The sequence below is a fragment of the Sus scrofa genome, chromosome 15 (assembly GCF_000003025.6).
Source record: "Sus scrofa isolate TJ Tabasco breed Duroc chromosome 15, Sscrofa11.1, whole genome shotgun sequence".
In the NCBI taxonomy this organism is placed as follows: Eukaryota; Metazoa; Chordata; class Mammalia; order Artiodactyla; family Suidae; genus Sus; species Sus scrofa.
Window position 1 is genome coordinate 92,646,384 of NC_010457.5, and position 18,606 is coordinate 92,664,989.

The window sequence follows — 18,606 nt, forward strand, 5'->3', positions numbered from 1 at the left end:
AATTTGATTTCAATAGTAACAACCAGCCAGCAGGGGCCCAGAGTTGGCACAACTGACTCCTCCCTCTGCTACAGGCCCACAATCCTTTGATCTTTTGTTTGCTTTTCCACTTCTCAATATTCATTAAAATAACTGTAGTTTGGGCTTTTTAATCTGCAACCTACTTCAGTTAACAGATGCCTACCATTTCTTTCTTTCTTTCTTTTTTTTTTTTGCCTTTTTAGGGCCACACCCTGAGGCATATGGAGGTTCCTAGGCTTAGGGTCTAATCAGAGCTACAGCTGCCGGCCTACACCAGAAATGCAAGGAACATAAGAGATTATTTAGTTCCACATATGTTTTTTAAGATGAGGGAGCTGAGGTGCTCATTATAGCAATACTTAGATTTGTATCTTAATACATTGCCATCTTATTTCCGGATACATGCTTTTTTGGTTTTATTTTTACTCTCTGGGCAAATAATATTTACCAGATAGTTATTGATTGATCTGTGTTTGCACAGCATAAACTTAAATCCTTTTTCCTGGGCTGGTTTATATTAGTATCATATTGTAGGGCTTTTAAAATAACAATTTGCTGGACTTCATTCCCAAAGCTTCTGATTCTGTAAGTTTAGGGTGGAGGCTGACAATTTTATCCTTTTAACAAGTTCCCAGGTGATACTGAAACTGCTGATCCAGGGGCCAAGCTTTGAGAACAACTGGCCTAGGCTATTAACTCATAAATATAACAATCTATCATAAAAATTGTAATACCTCTGTCCTGGGTATTTATTTTCCTCATTTTTTTAATCTAATATACTTTGGTACAATATCAGGAGGACAAATATAACACATCTACTTTGAGTTATTTTGATTTAGATTACCTGACTCATCATACATAAAACATATTTTACCCTTTTGTTAGTTACTAGATCGATGTATTTACATGCACAATTTTTAAAATAATTTATTGGAGTATATTTCACTTACAATGTTGTGTTAGTTTCAGCTGTTTAGCAAAGTGAATCAGTTATATATTTACATATATTTATTCTTTTTCAGATTATTTTCCCATATAGGTTATTACCTAATATTGAGTAGATTTCCCTGTGCTTACAGTAGGTCCCTGCTTGTTCTAATTTATACCTAGTGGTGTGTATATGTTAATTCCAACCTCCTGATTTATTCTTCCCCCCAACATTTCCCCTTTGGTTAATTTGATTTCAGAATCTGAATCTGTTTCTGTTTTGTAAATAAGTTCTTTTGTATCATTTTAATTAGATTTCATATATAAGTGATATCATACAATATTTGTCTTTGTCTGACTTACTTCACTTAGTATGATAATCTCTAGGTCCAGCCATGTTGCTGCAAAAGGTGTTATTTCATTTTTTATGGCTGAGTGTTATTTCATTGTATATATCTACCACATCTTCATCTATTCCTTTGTGGATGAACATTTAGTTTGCCCCCATGTCTTGGCTAATGTAAATAGTGCTGCAGTGAATATTAGAGTGAATGTACCTATTAAAATTATGATTTTTTTTCTGGATAGATGTATAGGAGTGGGATTGCTGGATCATATGGTAGTTCTATATTTAGTTTTTTAAAGAACCTCCATACTTTTCTCCATAGTGATTGCACCAACCTATACTCCCACCAGCGATGTAGGAGGGTTCTATTTTCTCTGCAGCTTCTGCAGCATTTATTGTTTGTAGAGTTTTTGATGATGGTGTGAGGTAATATCTCATTGCGGTTTTGATTTGAATTTGATAATTAGTGATGTTGGGCATTTTTTCTTGTGATTTTGGCCGTCTGTCTTATTAGAGAAACGTCTATTTAGATCTTCTGTCCGTTTTTATTTGTTTGGGTTTTTTTGGTTTTATATAGAGCTGCATAAGATATTTGTATATTTTGGAGATTAATTCATTGTTGGTCACTTTGTTTGCAAAGATTTTCTCCAATTCTGTGGGTTAACCTTTTTTTTTTTTTTTTTAATTGTTTCCTCTGCTGTGCAGAAGCTTTTAAGTTTAATTGGGTCCCATTTGTTTATTTTTGTTCTTATTTACTTTACTGTAGGAGGAGGATTAAAAAAAATTGCTGTGATTTATGTCAGAAAGTGTTCTGCCTATGTTCTATCCACTATTTTTATTTATTTATTATTTATTTATTTTTGTGTTTTCTCTTTTTAGGGCCACACCTGCAGCATATGAAGGTTCCCAGGCCAGGGATTAAACTGGAGCTGTAGCTGCCGGCCTATACCATAGCCACAGCAATGCAGGATCCCAGTTGCATCTGCGACCTACACCACAGCTCACCGCAATGCTGGATCCTTAACCCACTGTGCGAGGCCAGGGATTAAACCTGTGTCCTCATGGATGCTAATCAGATTGTTTTCTGCTAAACCAGGATATGAACTCCTCCCACTATTTTTACAGGGATAGTTGAGGTATTCTTTTTCCTTACATTAGCAATAAAATAAGTTTTATTCAATTTTGTTAAAATATTTCCCTTCCTGGGTTAAAAAAATAAATAAAAAAGAAAGTCTAGGAAAAGGTCATATATCAGAACCATTTACCAGTTAGTTCTTCATTCTTTACCACTAAGAAAAATCTACCAATAGAATGGAATAGCATCTCTCTCAGGACTTTATTAGATTTATAAAGGCCAGTCACAGCAATGTGTAAATGAATAGTCTAGGTGAAAATATCCCAAGTCATGTTAAAAGGATAACATTCCCTGGGATTTTTCATGGCTAATGTACCAAATTCATAACACTTTTTTCACCTGTTCTTATTGAAATTAATAAACAGAAATTGTGGAATCCCTGTATATCTCTAAAGAAAGCCACTCATCCTTAAACAGCAAAGCTATTAGGTGACAAACATGCATTCTAGCACTATTCCTAGAAAAGCTGTATGTGGCATCTGTCGTTTAGGATATTTTAAATTTTCTACATATGTTCATATTGTTTTAGATATGCCAAGGTAAATATAACCAAAGGTTTTCATCTCAGTAGCACTTCCTAGAGAAAATAGTTTGCCAAGGAAGCTGGTAAAATCAGAGCCGGTATCTACACAAACACTGGACATCTGAGATACATTTATCTGTATATCATATACCTAACACATGCTAATAACAGAATAGGAAGAAAAAAAATTTTTAATGTAAGCAATTTATATATACTATATACCTCATTTTCATTATAAAGTAAGTTCGAAGCTTTTGTACAGTCAGATATCATTGCCAGCTCCCCAAACATCAAGAAAACAACCTATTGAAAAAACAAAGCTGAGATTATTGCTTATCACAGTAAAGAGGAATATTACCTTAATAGAATGTTAGTATCATTTCACAAAGAGTAGATACTGAGGTTTTTTTGTTTTTGTTTTTTTTTTTTTTGTTTTGTCTTTTTAGGGCCACACCCACAGCATATGAAAGTTCCCAGGCTGGGGGTCGAATCAGAGCTGTAGCTGCCGGCCTACACTGCCATGGCAGTGTGGGGTCCAAGCTGCATCTGCAACCTCCACTGTAGCTCACAGCCATGCCGGATCCTTAACCCACTGAGCTAGGCCAGGGATGGAACCCATGTCTTCAAGGATACTAGTTGGGTTAGTTACTGCTGAGCCACAATGGTAATTCCAGATACTGAGATTTTGAAGTCTCTTCTAAGGCAAGTTTTTCATCTGGAGACTTGGTTAGGATTGGATAAGGATCATGACATAGTAGTTTGACATCCGTGGACATAAGAGGGTGAAGAGGCTAAGGAGTCCAAAGCATCTTGGAATGTAAATTGTTGTTTGATACTTTTCTTTCTCTTCCTTCCTCCCTTTTTCCCTCCCTCCTTCCTTCCTTTCTTCTTTCTTCCTTCCTCCCTCCCTTATTTCTGTCTCTCCCTCTCTCTCTCCTTTCTTTTTAATGGCCACATCTATGGCATATTGAAGTTCCTAGGTCAGGGATCAAATTTGAACATTATCTTCAACTTATGTCACTGCCGTGGCAATGCCAGATCCTTAATATACTGAGCCAGGCTGGGGATTGAACCCGCACCACCATAGAGACAATGCCAGATCCTTAACCTCCTTGATGCTTTTCTATTGGAGAGTTTTTGAATCTTTTAGGAAAGTTCTGGCAAAAAGTAATTTATCATTTTTGTTTTCCTGGGCAAATGTTTTCTGGAATTCAAAAGTTAAACTGATGAAAATAGTGGAATATTCAAATCATGTTAATGTAGAGTATGCTGTATAGTTATCTTGATTCTCAAATCATTGCTAACGGAAAGGATGACACTTCAGCCCTGCAGAATATTGTCTGAACTGTCATTTCAGTTGTGTCTTCTTTGAGTCTGCCTGACTCTGCTGCATGACACAGTATGAATAGAGGATCTCATGGTCATGGGCCCATTCATATAATGCTTTATTTTTGTGATGTTGGTCCTTTGGTCAAATGACATTTCTGTGAGAGTCCAAGTCTTTGGACCAGGTGTCATGTAATCCATGATTAGTTGTGTTAGCTGACACACTGGACAGAAAGGCAAGTTCATACTGGGAAGATGTAACTATTCTTGTTAGGAAAAATCACTGGCCTTTTCAAGATGAAAGAGGACTTATATAATTGACTTGCACCCAAATAGGCAAGTTTATCTCTGCAAGGAATGGTGCCATATTTAGGGCTCAAAGTTGGTTTCAGTTATTGGAAGATTCAACACTCAGAGACATCAGTAGGTAAATCAGCTTTTGTAAGTAGGAGCCAATGCTATTCAACCTATGTGTAGCATTAATCTCTGTCATTGTGGCCAGTCTGTACATGTGCCTATGGTGACTGATGGATGAAGACTGGCTAACATCAATTGGCCAAACCTTTTTGTTTATTTGGTTATTTGTGCCTCTTTCATGGTAAACATATTCTAGTAAATATTAATATGTGATAAGAAATCTTCATACTCTGTGTTTACAACCAAATATCTCTCCACATGCCTCCACCCCAGAATTCCTTTTCTGTAATTTTCCATGCTCTTTATTTCCAGATCACTCCCAAAACAGCCAGGCCATTGATGACTGCCCAGAAATTAATATATACTTTCACCTCATATTACTTCTTCTTCTACATATGTGATTAATCAGATATGCTATAACTCTTTCCAGTGTCTGTCAGTTAGTCACCCATGTGACTGCCATCCATTTCTGGCTTGTATCCATAGATCCAACAACCATGTAGATGAAACCAATTTTGGGCTTTTTCATCTTCCTGTAAATGGTTATACCGAACCCCCTTATGACTATTGGTACTAGCAGAGGGAAGGACACTGAGACTATGGTGCATGATATGGGAATTCTGGGCACCTGCTTTACACAGTTTATTTATGCCTTCTGGTCCTATGTATGGCATAATCTTGCTCTAAATCCCCAAGGACTTGCATTATAATTCTTCCTCTGAGGTTTTCCATCAAAATACACAGCATCTCTTCTCACCACTGACACATCCAACACCTAAGGGTTTGGCAGATTGTGTGGCCCTACAAGCAGAACAGCGTGAATTGCTAAGCCCAGTTCTACTCCAGACCTAATTTCAGTTTGGCGGCTTTGCATTTAATCCAGTAAACCCAGGTGTGGACTATGTAACCTCCACAACAAAAAAAGAGGCTTGCAGCTGCTGTGCTTCTGTTTAGTAGTAATGATGCAACACGACCATGAAATTTTTGGCATTGCAAATGCCTAAAGAACATCATCAATGATATCAGTAATTGAGATTTTTTTAAACTATGGTAAAAACAGAGATGGTCAAGAAATGGAGGGAAGACATGTTCAGAATCAACACTTCCGGAACTTAAGAAATGTTATTCTAGGTATGGGCACATTTGATGCTACCTATCTTATCTAGTATGTTATGGGGTGGTGACCAAAGAATTATTAAGCTAATTTATATCCATTTGTATAATCAGATATGAAAGTTTCAGCTAGGTCTGATATTAGACCTGATTCTTTAAGGGTTTTTGTGTGTGTGCGCGTGTGCATGTGTATGAGAGAGAGAGAGAAAGATACAGATTTTTAGTAGAGACAGACTTTTAGCAGAACATAGTGTCTGTTTTATAAAGAAGACAGTGATACTGTGGGCAGGAGAAACTAAGATATCCCATTCAGAAAGAAAACATGGTTCACTCTTGACCTTTGTTGCTTATGATTTTTTTAATTTTCTGCCTATCTCTAACCCCATTATTAACTAACACCTGGCCACTAATATTCACAAATGTAGCAAAAGCATGTTATCACCTTCAACTTTCTCATCCTCTAAAGCAATAAATATGGCATGATATTAAGCCATTGCAGTAGGAAAGGAATTGACTCAGCCTTATCCCAATTATGGTCAGCCTTATCCAACCATATACTAACACATTCATTTCCTGTAGCCACTTTAACAAATTGCTACCAACTTAGTGGCTACAAACAACACAAATTTAATCTATTACTTTAGAAGTCAGAATCCAAAATCAATCTCACTGCTCCAAAGTTCAGATGTCACTGAGGTGGTTTGTCTTTTAGGGTCTAGGTAACAATTTGTTTCCTTGCCCGTACCAAGCTATCTATTTTGTTTGGCTTATGACTCCTTCCTCTGTCTCCAAAGCCAGCAGCATAACATCTTTGAATTTCTCTCTGTCTTTTCCACTGCCTCCATCATCACATTGCCCTCCCTCTATTTTTCTGTCAGATCTTTTTCTTCCTTCTTGTAAGGGTACTTGTCATTATATATAGGACTTACTCAAGTAATCCAGGATAATTCTCCATTTAAAGATTCTTAATTTAATCGCATCTGCAAAGTCCTTTCTGCCATATACAGTAACATTCACAGGTATTAAGGATTAAATCATGGATATATTTAAGGGTAGTATTCAGCCTGTTACAACCAGTTATGAGCAAAGGTGTCCAGTGGTCTCCTTCATTAGCTTGTATTCTAGTCTCTGCTCATAATGTTTGATAGATTTGCAATCATTTCTTCAGATCGAGAGAGGTGCTTTCTAATTAAACACTAATCCTATAAATCAAAGGAAGAAAACACATGTAAAATGTTGGATAAGTATCCAATTTGGGATATTATGAATGGAACAATATTTTAAAGGTTTTATCCTAATTTACCTTTCTAATTCATTTACTTTAAGAGGGTGATATGAAGAATGGAATAGTGAATAGTTAGGAGTCATTTTCCTCAAGCCATGAAATAAATTCCAGTTATTATGAGCATCCAGATTAGTAGCTAAAGATAAAATACTCTATATCCTTTTTCTATTCTTGGTAATCAATTTTCTGACTAACTATAATTTTATCTATTCTTCATAATGTCCTCTAATAGTATGTGAAAGTATATATTGTTCTAAATACAGAAAGACTATGCTAGTATAAGATATAGATGTCTGACAATTTAAGATAACATTAATATACTAAATTCCTTCAAGATTTCAAACAGTGTTAAATTTATATTCAAAGTATTAAGTAATTGCTCATGAGATAACCCTTTTAAAATGAGTTTCTATGAACTATAATAACTTCTTATTTATACCTTAATGATTTCATGATCACTAAGACGTGGTCCATTAATAGAAACAAAGTGGTGAAAAAGAGCATTGAAAAACAAAATATAAAAGCTGGCCATCTTATTATACTGAATGAATTAGTGAATGTATGAATATCAGTTAAAGGAATTTTTCACTTTGATATGAAAAAAGGAAATATAATATACATGTATATTAGTATGCATTTATTTATTTCCTAATTTAGAATTGTAGCTTGAGGAGTTCCCGTCGTGGCGCAGTGGTTAACGAATCCGACTGGGAACCATGAGGTTTCGGGTTCAATCCCTGGCCTTGCTCAGTGGGTTAAGGATCTGGCATTGCCGTGAGCTGTGGTGTAGGTCGCAGGCACGGCTCAGATCCCGCCTTGCTGTGGCTGTGGTGTAGGCAGGTGGCTACAGCTCCGATTCGACCCCTAGCCTGGGAACCTCCATATGCCGCGAGAGCGGCCCAAAAAATGGCAAAAAGACAAAAAAAAAAAAAAAAAAAAAGAATTGTAGCTTGAATAAGAAGCATTGTTTTACTATATTGACAAACAAGATATTAAACTTCATAGAATGCATCACTTCATTTCATAGTGACCTAGTATTATTCTATAATATACCATGGTTAAGATTGCTAGCTGGTTACCAGATCCATTTCCTTTTTAAATTATGAACAAAGTTGAGCTATTTTTCCTAACTTTTCTTCTGGTTAGACAAAGGCAAATGACTCAGTTCTAGCCAATGGAATGTGAGTAGAGATGCATTACTTCCAGCAGAGGCATATCACATCAAGACTTCTACATGGGATTCTTAATGAACTTTCCTCTTCAGCTGGCTTCATGCAGACAAGCAAAATGATCTTGGAAACCATATGTTGATGATGGTAGAGTAGCAAGATGGGAAGAATATGTGTCCTATCTTAGAGAAGAGCCATCCATGTTCAGGACTTTAGGAAAGCAGGAAATAATACACAAAAATAAGTATATCTTCTATCTAAAGGAAGTTAGGATAACTCTATTGACTCTAAATTATGCATCTGTCTTGAAAGAAATGTAAAACAGTATTCCCTTTGTTTTAAAAATTGGTTGAGATAACAGACATTAATGACTTTCTGAAATCGAAAACATCTAAAGTAGTTTTGGTGCCAAAAAAAGGAGTAGGATGGAGAAAAACAAAATGAAGAACTAAAGAACATTTTTATAAGCTGCCAGATGTTTGTAATTCTGTATTAAAACAATAAACCTGCCTCATAACTCTCTCTCTCTCAGATTGTTTGCTTACAAAGCCCTAATAGTGCTAGCCTGGGGTTATTAATTTACAAATTTCACCATTCTGAACCTCTTTCTATCTTAAATTCTCAGAGTGCACCTGACAGAGAAGCATTCTCCTAAAGTAAACGTAGACATGGACTATTTGAACAGCCTTAATTTTTATGAACCACATTCCTAATCACAAGTGTTTTTGAAATGTTAGGATACATTTATAAAAGAAAAAAAAAAATTTTCAGGACAGACACCAAAGGAAGTACTTTTCCTAACACATATTGCAAATAACTTTTAAAGATCACAGTTATGAATCAATTGAGATTGATTAAAGAATTATAAACACACAATCCCAGAAAAGTCCTTCTCAATGTATTCTCTATTCTTCAAAGTGTTTCAGTTTGGATAAAGCTTTTTGTCAAAACTTGAGTTATAACAATACAATTCTCTTGGGCTATTTCTAAGAAGAGTAAGTATAACATTGTTTTCATTTGCTCAAGTGGAAAAAAAAGTTCCAATGTCTAGTGGTGTTGCCATTTGTCATCTAATAGATGTTAAAACAAATGAATATAAATAAATAAGCAACTAGGGAAAAAAAAGGCTAACATAATATATAGCTACAGAAAGAAGCTAATGCAGTCTTTAATGTAATTTCCTAAAAATTTTACAAAGCACTAATTTAGTCTTTGAAAGTTGCCATTAACAACTTCACTGGGGATATGCTAATCCCACGGCCTGGCAGATGGAATGCTAATGCTTTGGCAACTGGCAGGGAAGGAGCCTCAACAAATTGCTTGTTACTTCATTGTGGTTTTGAAACATCCTCTGGAGAATAACTGTCATTATACTCCTTAATGTTACATTATAACTCATAGATTCTGACACTGTTATTTAGCTGAAGCAGCGGGTTATTAACCAAACTGCTGTGAATGTTTTTATCTCTTGGAGAATTCCAAAAAGCAAATTGATTAAGTCAATAAGCTACAGTGTACAGACAGATCCCATTCCTCTATCGATGACTGACTCTTAGCTATAAACTAAAGTACTTTTATTTGTCTGTTTTTGATCAAGTTGTTCCATTTATCAATGTGTACATAATGATTAGTATTACCCAAAAGATGGCTCCAAGACCTATCTTTTTAAACTATCTATTGGCAAAATGTCAATATACAGTGAGCTGATTATTCAAAAGAAGCAGCTGTCTCAATCATCTAGCAGCTCTAATTAGTTGATGTGTGTGACTGTGCTGGCTTCATACAATATTAGCCTATCCTGGTTTGCTCAATAATTATTAAAATCAATTATGAATACTGGAAATATCCAAATGAAGAAGGCATTATTAGGGTGCCTGATTATTTGAGGAGATATTTTAGGCAAATTCCAACTAATCATGATGTAAATATGGAAAGAAAGGAAGGAAAGGGCAAGAAGTTTCCAGATTAATGGAGATAGCTGGTGGTATACAGGGAACCAACTCTTACCAGTTTGTGAGAGCTAATTGTTAAATTTTTAGGAATTTTGTAAGCTAGTTATCAAACATAGCCACTATTAAAAATAAATTACATAAATTTACAATTATGTAAATTGTGCTAAAATTCAAAACTCATCATTTTCTAATTTTTTTAGTATATTTAATCATTATATGTGCTCTTAGACTTATTTCTATATATCACATCTCTAAGGTGGAAACAATGTGTAATAAATGCTGTTCAACTGCATACACATCTATTCCCAGCTGTGGGTTCAGTGATGACTTATGGGTAGCTTGAAATCAGCCATAGTGGATAGCTTTAAACCATGAAAATAAGAAAATGGCATAGTTTGCTACTTAGATATTTGAAGGTATTCACCATTCTATTGTAAATCTAAAGGAGAAAATGTCCTGGGATGAAGAGTAGGGAGAACGCCCGGCCATGATGACTAAGCAAGGTCCAGCCAACTGACCCTAATCACTCTGCCCACATGTCTGCTTCTATAAACTTGCTTCTGCATCAGCAATCCTGCCTGTGCCCACTCTGGTCTGTTCCGCCAAGCATGGACCTGGAAGAGCTAGCCCATAAAAGCCTTGTGAAACCCTTCCTTGGTGCTCAGACTCTGGAGAGTGATCTCCTCTGACCCCACCAGCATAATAAACCTGAGTTCTCCAACTCTCTGAGGGCTCGCTTGGTTTCCCACTGGGTAGAAAGGGCTGTTGGAGCTGACACACTGCAGCCACAGGGCTGCTGCTGGAGCTGATGCACTGTTGCTGGAGCTGATGCACTGCTGCCACAGGGCTGCCATGAAGCTGCCATAACAAATCTATAGGGTCTATTGCAGATTCTGACAAGCAACTGTAGCATCAACTTCTTAAGTCAGCAAATACATGGAAATTCTTAAATATTACAAGAATTATACAATCACCAGTTTATATCACTGAATTTACTTCATAAATTATTTTGAAGGATATTAAGAAAAGTGCTTGTTTATATTTGAATGCATATCCCAGAGCTCTTCAACTAGCTGTAACTTTATGTAATAATTATTGCAAAATAAGAGCAAGTCTATTAAAAAGTAAAAGCTGTACTTGGAAGGCAGATAAAACCAACTGAATTTCACAAATAATAGTAGCACCAACCTTGTTATGTAATGACAGAATGCTCATCAAAATGTAACATGATACATTACAGGATAACTCATATAGCTAAACTTGATAGTGTAGAAATATCATTTGGTGAAATACTTTTCCAATAGACACATAAAACATTTTCAAACATCACTACTAAGCTGTTATTATTTTTTCTTCTTCAATAAACCTAATTATGGTTTTAAATTCTGTGCATTGAAATTGTACAAAAAGCTAAATTTTATAATTCTCTTTGAATATTATTTTAGAAAGTTAGATGTTTTTTAGCACAATTCTGGTTGTAAGCCTCTTAGTCATCATCTTCTATCTATAGCCTGGAAAAGAGAGAGCTATGTTTGTGACTTGCTGGTAAGTTTAATTATCAACCTGCTCAGGAGAATTTCACTCACTGCCCTTCCCATGAGGTGTAAAAGTCCCTTATTAAGTTAGCCTACTCTACCACTCCAAGGAACACTGTCACTTCCAACAACACCTTCCTGCTTTGCTCTTCTACAATAGAGCTGCTGGCTCTTTTCTTAGCAACACTTCCCTCTCTGCTTTGATTCTCTTCAATTACAAAATTAATTCACAACTAACCTGACCAATACTATGATGTTTATTTCCTCCGGGAAATTTGTATCTCAATAAAAGATAACCAGTCAGGTGACTGATTTGAATATTAAAGGCTATTCTCTGTTTCCTTTCTTACTAATAGAACTTTTACATTGTTTAAATTCTTTGCCTAAGCTTTGTTATGTTACATCATTGGTGCAGACTAGAATTTATTTTGAAGAATTGGTAAAGGGTTCAGATTTTTTAAACTTAGAAAACTAAAATAGTAGCCAGTTTACAAATAGTATAAAGAAGAAGTGCCCTCCAAAAAGTCTTTTAGAAATGAAATTTAAAAATAAAATTTTGGGTTTTTTGGTTTATATATGTCCTTTGAAATAACCATAATAGATATGTTGGGTAGTAATAATAAAGGAGTTTATTCTAATTCAGTTCATTGAAAGTAAAATCATACTATTTCATCTCCCTCCTCTTTTTTCATACTACAACAGAGTCTACCCTTTAGGGAAGCCTACACTGTTTCATTTGTACTGTTATTTTGAAACCAGAGACAGGAATGCAAAACAAGTCTATTTAGGATGGATTGTCAAAACAACATCTGGTTTTGACAGATTTTGCTTAAATTGCTGATTGTTCAGCATCTGAAAATAGCTTCCTCTTAGACCTTTTTTTTTTTTTCCTCTACAAAAATGGACTTTGCTGGTAAGATTTATCATAAATAAATAAACTCCATTTTATTCTGGCCTTTTCAAATGTGAATTAATCCAAAGACCTTTAAACAGAAGAAAAAGGATTCTAGACCATACATCCACGACTTAAGGACCTAAACCTCTGGGTTCCAAATTTGGAAATCTGGTGTTCTTTCCTCTGGACAAATCTACTTAAGAAATATGTGTGTGCATGTGTATATGTTTATGTTAATTTTTTTCTATGTATGTTAGCACAAGTCCATATGCCTGACACACATTGAGTCCAGAGCAACCAAAACATCACGGTTTGGAGTAGAGAAAGGTTTATTGCATGGCCAGGCAAGGAGACAAGTGACTCATGCCCCCAAAATATCCAACCCCAACCCCCAGCCAAAACTGCAAAGCATATTTAAAGGCAAGGTAAGGAGGGGCTTAGTTGGTTGTTGCAAGCTTCTTGGTGCAGAAATCCTTTGTTCTTGTAGCTGTCCACAGAGGTCAGTCAGGTCATAATGTTCCTGTAAACCTCCAACTAGATACAGGTTATACTTCAGAGAAGCTACAGCAGAGGATATAGGTGAAGGGCCTGCTCCAAGAAGACTCTAAAGGGTCCTGCTTGTTTACATGTATGTCAGTTTTAGTTTATTGAAATAAAAATATCAGGTAGATATAGTATTACCATACTATAGTTTTTTTTTTTTTTTTCTGTTCAACATTAGTAAAACACATGTTGCTTACTGCCAACATGTGCAAAATGTGTATGCATTTAATTCTCTGACTCTATAAATGTATGGAGTAACTCAGTAGTGTTAGTTTTTTGTTTTTGTTTTTTTCATCATAGACAATAAAAGGAATATAAATAAACCATGGTACAATGATCTTCTTTCTCCATGGAATGAACTCATATAAACTTGAAGGTATATAAACTTCATATAAACTTGAAGGTTAGTCAATAGAAGGTTCCCAAATGGAAATGCAAAGTTTTAAGAAACATAATATCCAAAAACTGGGAGAAAAGTTCAGAGGGTGTAATATATGTGTAATCATAATACTAGAAGGGGAAACAAAAGATAACAGAGAAATTGAAATATTTGGGATAGTTATGGCCAAGAACATTTTTATGTTAGTTAGAGACAACAGACCACAGATATAGAGAGATCAGAGAACCTCAAGCAGTAAAAAGACCAAAAACTCCACAGGTAAGCATAACATATTCAAACAACAGAAACCTAAGGGAAAAAATTCTTGAAAGAAGTCAGAGAAAAATGACACCTTATCTAGAAACAAGGATAAGAATTAAATTGGATTTCTATGGTATATAAAAAGTGTATTTGGAGAGGAGCTGTGACCACAGAAGCAGAGGTTGGAGTTGCAGAATCACAAATCAAGGTATGTAGTCTCTAAAAGCTGAACAATGGGAAAAACAACAGTTGTCCCCCAGAACCTCCATAAGAACCATGATCCTGTTAACACCTCAATTTCAGCCTAATGAAACCTATTTCAGACTTCTGCCCTCCAGAACTACATAGAAAAACTGAGGGGATTCATTACTAGCACATCCATACGACAAGAAATGTTAAAGCGAGGGGAAAAAAAAGTTAAAGACAGAAGGAAAATGATACCAGATGTAAGTTTGGCTCAGCATTACGTTAAAAAAAAAACAAAAACAAAAAAACAAAACACTGGAAAAGATATCTACATAGATTTTTAACCCCTCTACTCTCATTGAGTTACTCTAAATCTTATCTTTTCAATCCTGTTGGATAAGTGAAAAAAGCTAAGAGTGGACTCTCCCCAAGCATCAAGTGGGCTCTCATTCCTTTTATGGCAGCACCCAGTGAGCAATTGCTAAATCGTGAGCCAGCAAAGAGAACAGTATGAATTCAAAAAAGTGACTAAAAATACAAAGTACTTCAGTACCAAAGGAGCAGTTCAAACAATAAAGAATCTAGGAATGCAGCAGAAAAGGAGTTATTAAACAGTGGTCAAGGAGGACAAAGTGAGCCAGGCTTTACTTTTCCATGTAAGGGGGTGTGACTTAAAGGGCCACAGAAAGAATCAGGAAATTATTCATAACCTTCTCTCCCATAACTTTTGGCAGGTGTATCTGATATATACAGTCATTTTTTTTTTTTTTTCCTGGATGTATGTCTAATTGAAAGTTTTCTCTTCTCTGGGGCAAATTTATCTTTACCAACTAATAGCTGTCATTAATTTGCTGCATGGTTCTGAGTAAACCCCTTAGTTAGCAGGCCTTACTTCCAATACCTTTAAAGTACACATCACAAAGCGAATGTGCAGATGAACAAGAACACCCTAGACAGTACTTCAAAAAGCATGAAATGCGAGAGAGTTTTTTCTAAAATGCAAGTCTTCAGAAAAAAAGCTTTCTCATGATATCCCTACCCAAACCAAAACTTTTTGGCTTTCAATGCTTTGAAGATTTCTTAATCACAGATGAGGGATTGTGGACTTGGCTAAAATTTGAATACTCTGCAAATGAGGTTAGAATCAGGTAGATCACAGCCTTCCTTTCTTTTTTTCAGAAGAAATAGCACCACTAAGGGAAAACACTTGTTGAAGTTCACAGCTAACTAATGACAAATATTAACTAAAATGTGGTTCCCTGTTTACATTTTAAAATTCTTCCCAACAAGCCAGAAAATGGATAATGTGTTGATTTCATTGCAATGATGTGTTCACGTCACACTACACTGTCTCTCTTTACTACCCTGAAACTTGGGTAGTCAAATCCAATGTCCAGGTAACAGGTGAGAAAGACAGAATCCCTAGCATCTATATCCATACAGAGAGCTACTGTTAATAGTTAACTTCTACAGAAATTATGAAACCCTGCAGAGATTAGAACATTACAGCTAAGTCACTTTAGGGAGAATTGCAGTGGTTGATGTTTGGCTTCTGAAAGAATTCTTGGCTTCTGAGAGAACTCTAAATTAATACAGTGTTTCCTTCAGGGGCGGCATGTGAGAAAATTGGATGTGGTTCATGAGCAAACCTTTTTCATTTTATTAAACATCTAGATATGTTTTAAAAAACATATTTGGTCATTGTTTCCACTTTCTGGAAGATATCTCCTAAAATCTTTGAAACATTCTCAGTGATAGAAGTGTCTTTGTTATACTAATGAATTGACATATATTTTTTATGCACACATATATGTGTATATATTTATATACTTGTATATACATACTTACATGTATATATGTTTACATATGTGTATATATATATATAGGAAGACAAATTGCTTATTCTCAAAGAACTCCAAACTCCCAGAAAGGTTTTCAGGAAAGCATTTTTAAATCAAGATGAGAGATGGGCTAGATTGGTTGTCGCAAACTTCTTGGTTCAGGAATCCTTTTCTCTTGCAGCTGTCCAGGTAGTTCAGGTCAAGGTATTCCTGTAAACCTCCAACAAAACATGTTATTCTCTGTTCTGCAACTTTTTATTTCTATATGAATGGAAAAGTGTTATTTTCTTAAAGACCAGAGCCTATATATTTCAGGCTCTAGGCAACATTCTTTTACAAAAAGTGCAGAGGCAGAATAAGTGCAGACAACACAGCAAAAAGGTTAAAGTAAAAGAAACAGACCTAATACGGAATCAGATTTGTTTTGCCCTATTATAAAACCAAAATATGTAAATTAGTATTTTGAAGTGGCTACATTATACCATGTGAAAGAAAAGCTGAGAAAGTTGATTAGGAACAAAAAAGAAAGAAAGATTATAGAGAGAGAAAATGTATTTTCTGGGTTGTTAATAGGACTTTCCAGTGCATTACTCCAGACCCTACCTTAGACCTGGCCATCTCTATCCTTAGGTCCTATGATTGTTATAAACTAACTATATATGCTCATCCCCAATTAATATGTTAAATCCTAATGCTCAAAGTAAGGTATTTGGAGGTGAAGCCTTGGGAAGTGATTAGGTCATGAAGATGGAGCCCTCAAGAATAGGATCAATGCCCTATAAAAAGACCCCAAAGAACTCCCTTTCCCCTTTTACCATGTGCAATTATAGCAAAAAGCCATTTTTGAACCAGGAAGTAGATCCTTGCCAGGTATTATATCTGTCAGCTTGTTGATGTTGGATTTCCCAGGCTCCAGAACTGTGAGAAATAATTTTCTGTTGTTTTTAAGTCTCCTAGTCTATGGTATTTGTGTTATAGTAGCCTAAATGGACTAAAACAATAGCCGATAAAGCCAGCAGCACATAATAAATCCTTCCTTTGTTGTAAGCAGTTCAGGTTATCACTTTCTTGCCAAAATGCTTTCATTAATCCCTATCTTCAAACTATAGATTATTGCTGCTCAAAAATGTAGTCCAGTCCATGGATAGGTACTCATCCAGGAAATATTTGTTACTGTCAATGATGGCAAGGAGTATGCACTAGATTATAAGCCAGTTACTTCATAAAACACACTGTTGGTTCAACTGACTTAAAGCATTTTTCATAGCAAAACCTTGTCAAAAAAAAAGGAAGCAGTGAATTGATCTATATTCTGGCCCAAGCTCCTTATCACCTTGCAAATCTCTAATAAACAGATTAGATAAAGAAATTAAATCAGTAATTTAAAACTGCCCCACAAAGCAAAACCCAGGCCCAAATATTTCCCTGGTCAAATATATCAAAAAAAAAAAAAAAAAAAAAAAAGAGAGAGAGAGAAAGAATTACCAATTTTCCCAAATTCTTCCAGAAAAGAAAGAGGGAATGCTTAATAACTCATTCTATGAGGCCAGCATTACCCTGTTAAAAAAGCTAGAGAAAAATCAAACTAGAGATCATCTTCATTAAATAGATGCAAAAATTCTCAGCAAAGCTAGCTGACTAAATCTAGCAATGTAGAAAAAGGATTAAATACCATAACCAAGTGGTATTTCCGCCAGGTATACAAGACTAGTTTAAGATCCAAAAAATATCCATTTATAAAAATGCACTATTTTGATTGAATAAAGAATAAAACCACATAAGAATTTCAACTGACACAGAAAAAGTATTTGACAAAGTCCAACATCTATAACTTTCACAGAAAACCGGAAATAGAATTTCCTTAACCTGATCAGGGGCATTTATGAAAAAAAAAATAGCTAATACAATATTTGAAGGCAAATGACTGAATTCTTTCCCCCTAATAACAGGAATAAGGCTAGGCTGTACCCTCTAACCAGTTCAATCAACGTTGTACTAAAGCTTTTTGTTAGTGCAGTCAGGCAAGAAAAATAAAGTGCATCCAGATTGGAAAGGATGTGAAGATGTTTTTATTCACAAATGACATGATCTTTTACAAGGAAAGCCTGAGGGGATCCATGCAAATATCCTCCCCCAACATATACAACAAGCATAAGGCATCCAACTCTCAAAACTATAAATTCAGCAAGTTTGCAGGAAAGGTTGGGATGCAAATTAATTATAATTCATTTATTTAGAGTAGTACTAATAAAGCATTACTGATGACATTGTTTAAAAAGTGTTTTCAAACAAGATATAAAAATTAAGAGGTCATTCTGTTGTCTATTATTTCCAAAGAAATTTCTAAATTGTGTATTTGGGGATATTCTATAGCAATCATGAAATTTAAGCCATGCATATAATTTTTACTAGTTTTATTTATTTAAATTCTATGAAAATTACATTTTTTCATAAGCAATATAGGAGCTGAAGATAAATAAAGGAGAACTTTTCATTATTTAAATATAATAATAATGTTGTTTGCTATTAACTATAATTTTTAAAGGTCTTGGTGAAATTTTCACTTTGGTCTTTGAAAAAAATTATTTTTATATTTTGAGAACTGGTACTTTAATTTTTGTTATTACTGGAGCATGAATAATCAATGTAGGTTTTATGTAGAAGAGATTCAGGGGGTTGATTAATTTCTGCCCACCACACATATCTGCCCAGTGTCAGAAACCTCCGTGCAAGCATACTTCAGTTCAGTAGT

General features: G+C 35.2%; 1 long non-coding RNA gene across 2 annotated transcripts in view; it reads left to right on the forward strand.

Annotated features, from left to right (window-relative positions):
* Window positions 1-18,606, forward strand: part of LOC106506297 — a 470,369-nt gene that overhangs the window by 301,903 nt on the left and 149,860 nt on the right. The gene's annotated exons all lie outside the window — the stretch shown is intronic.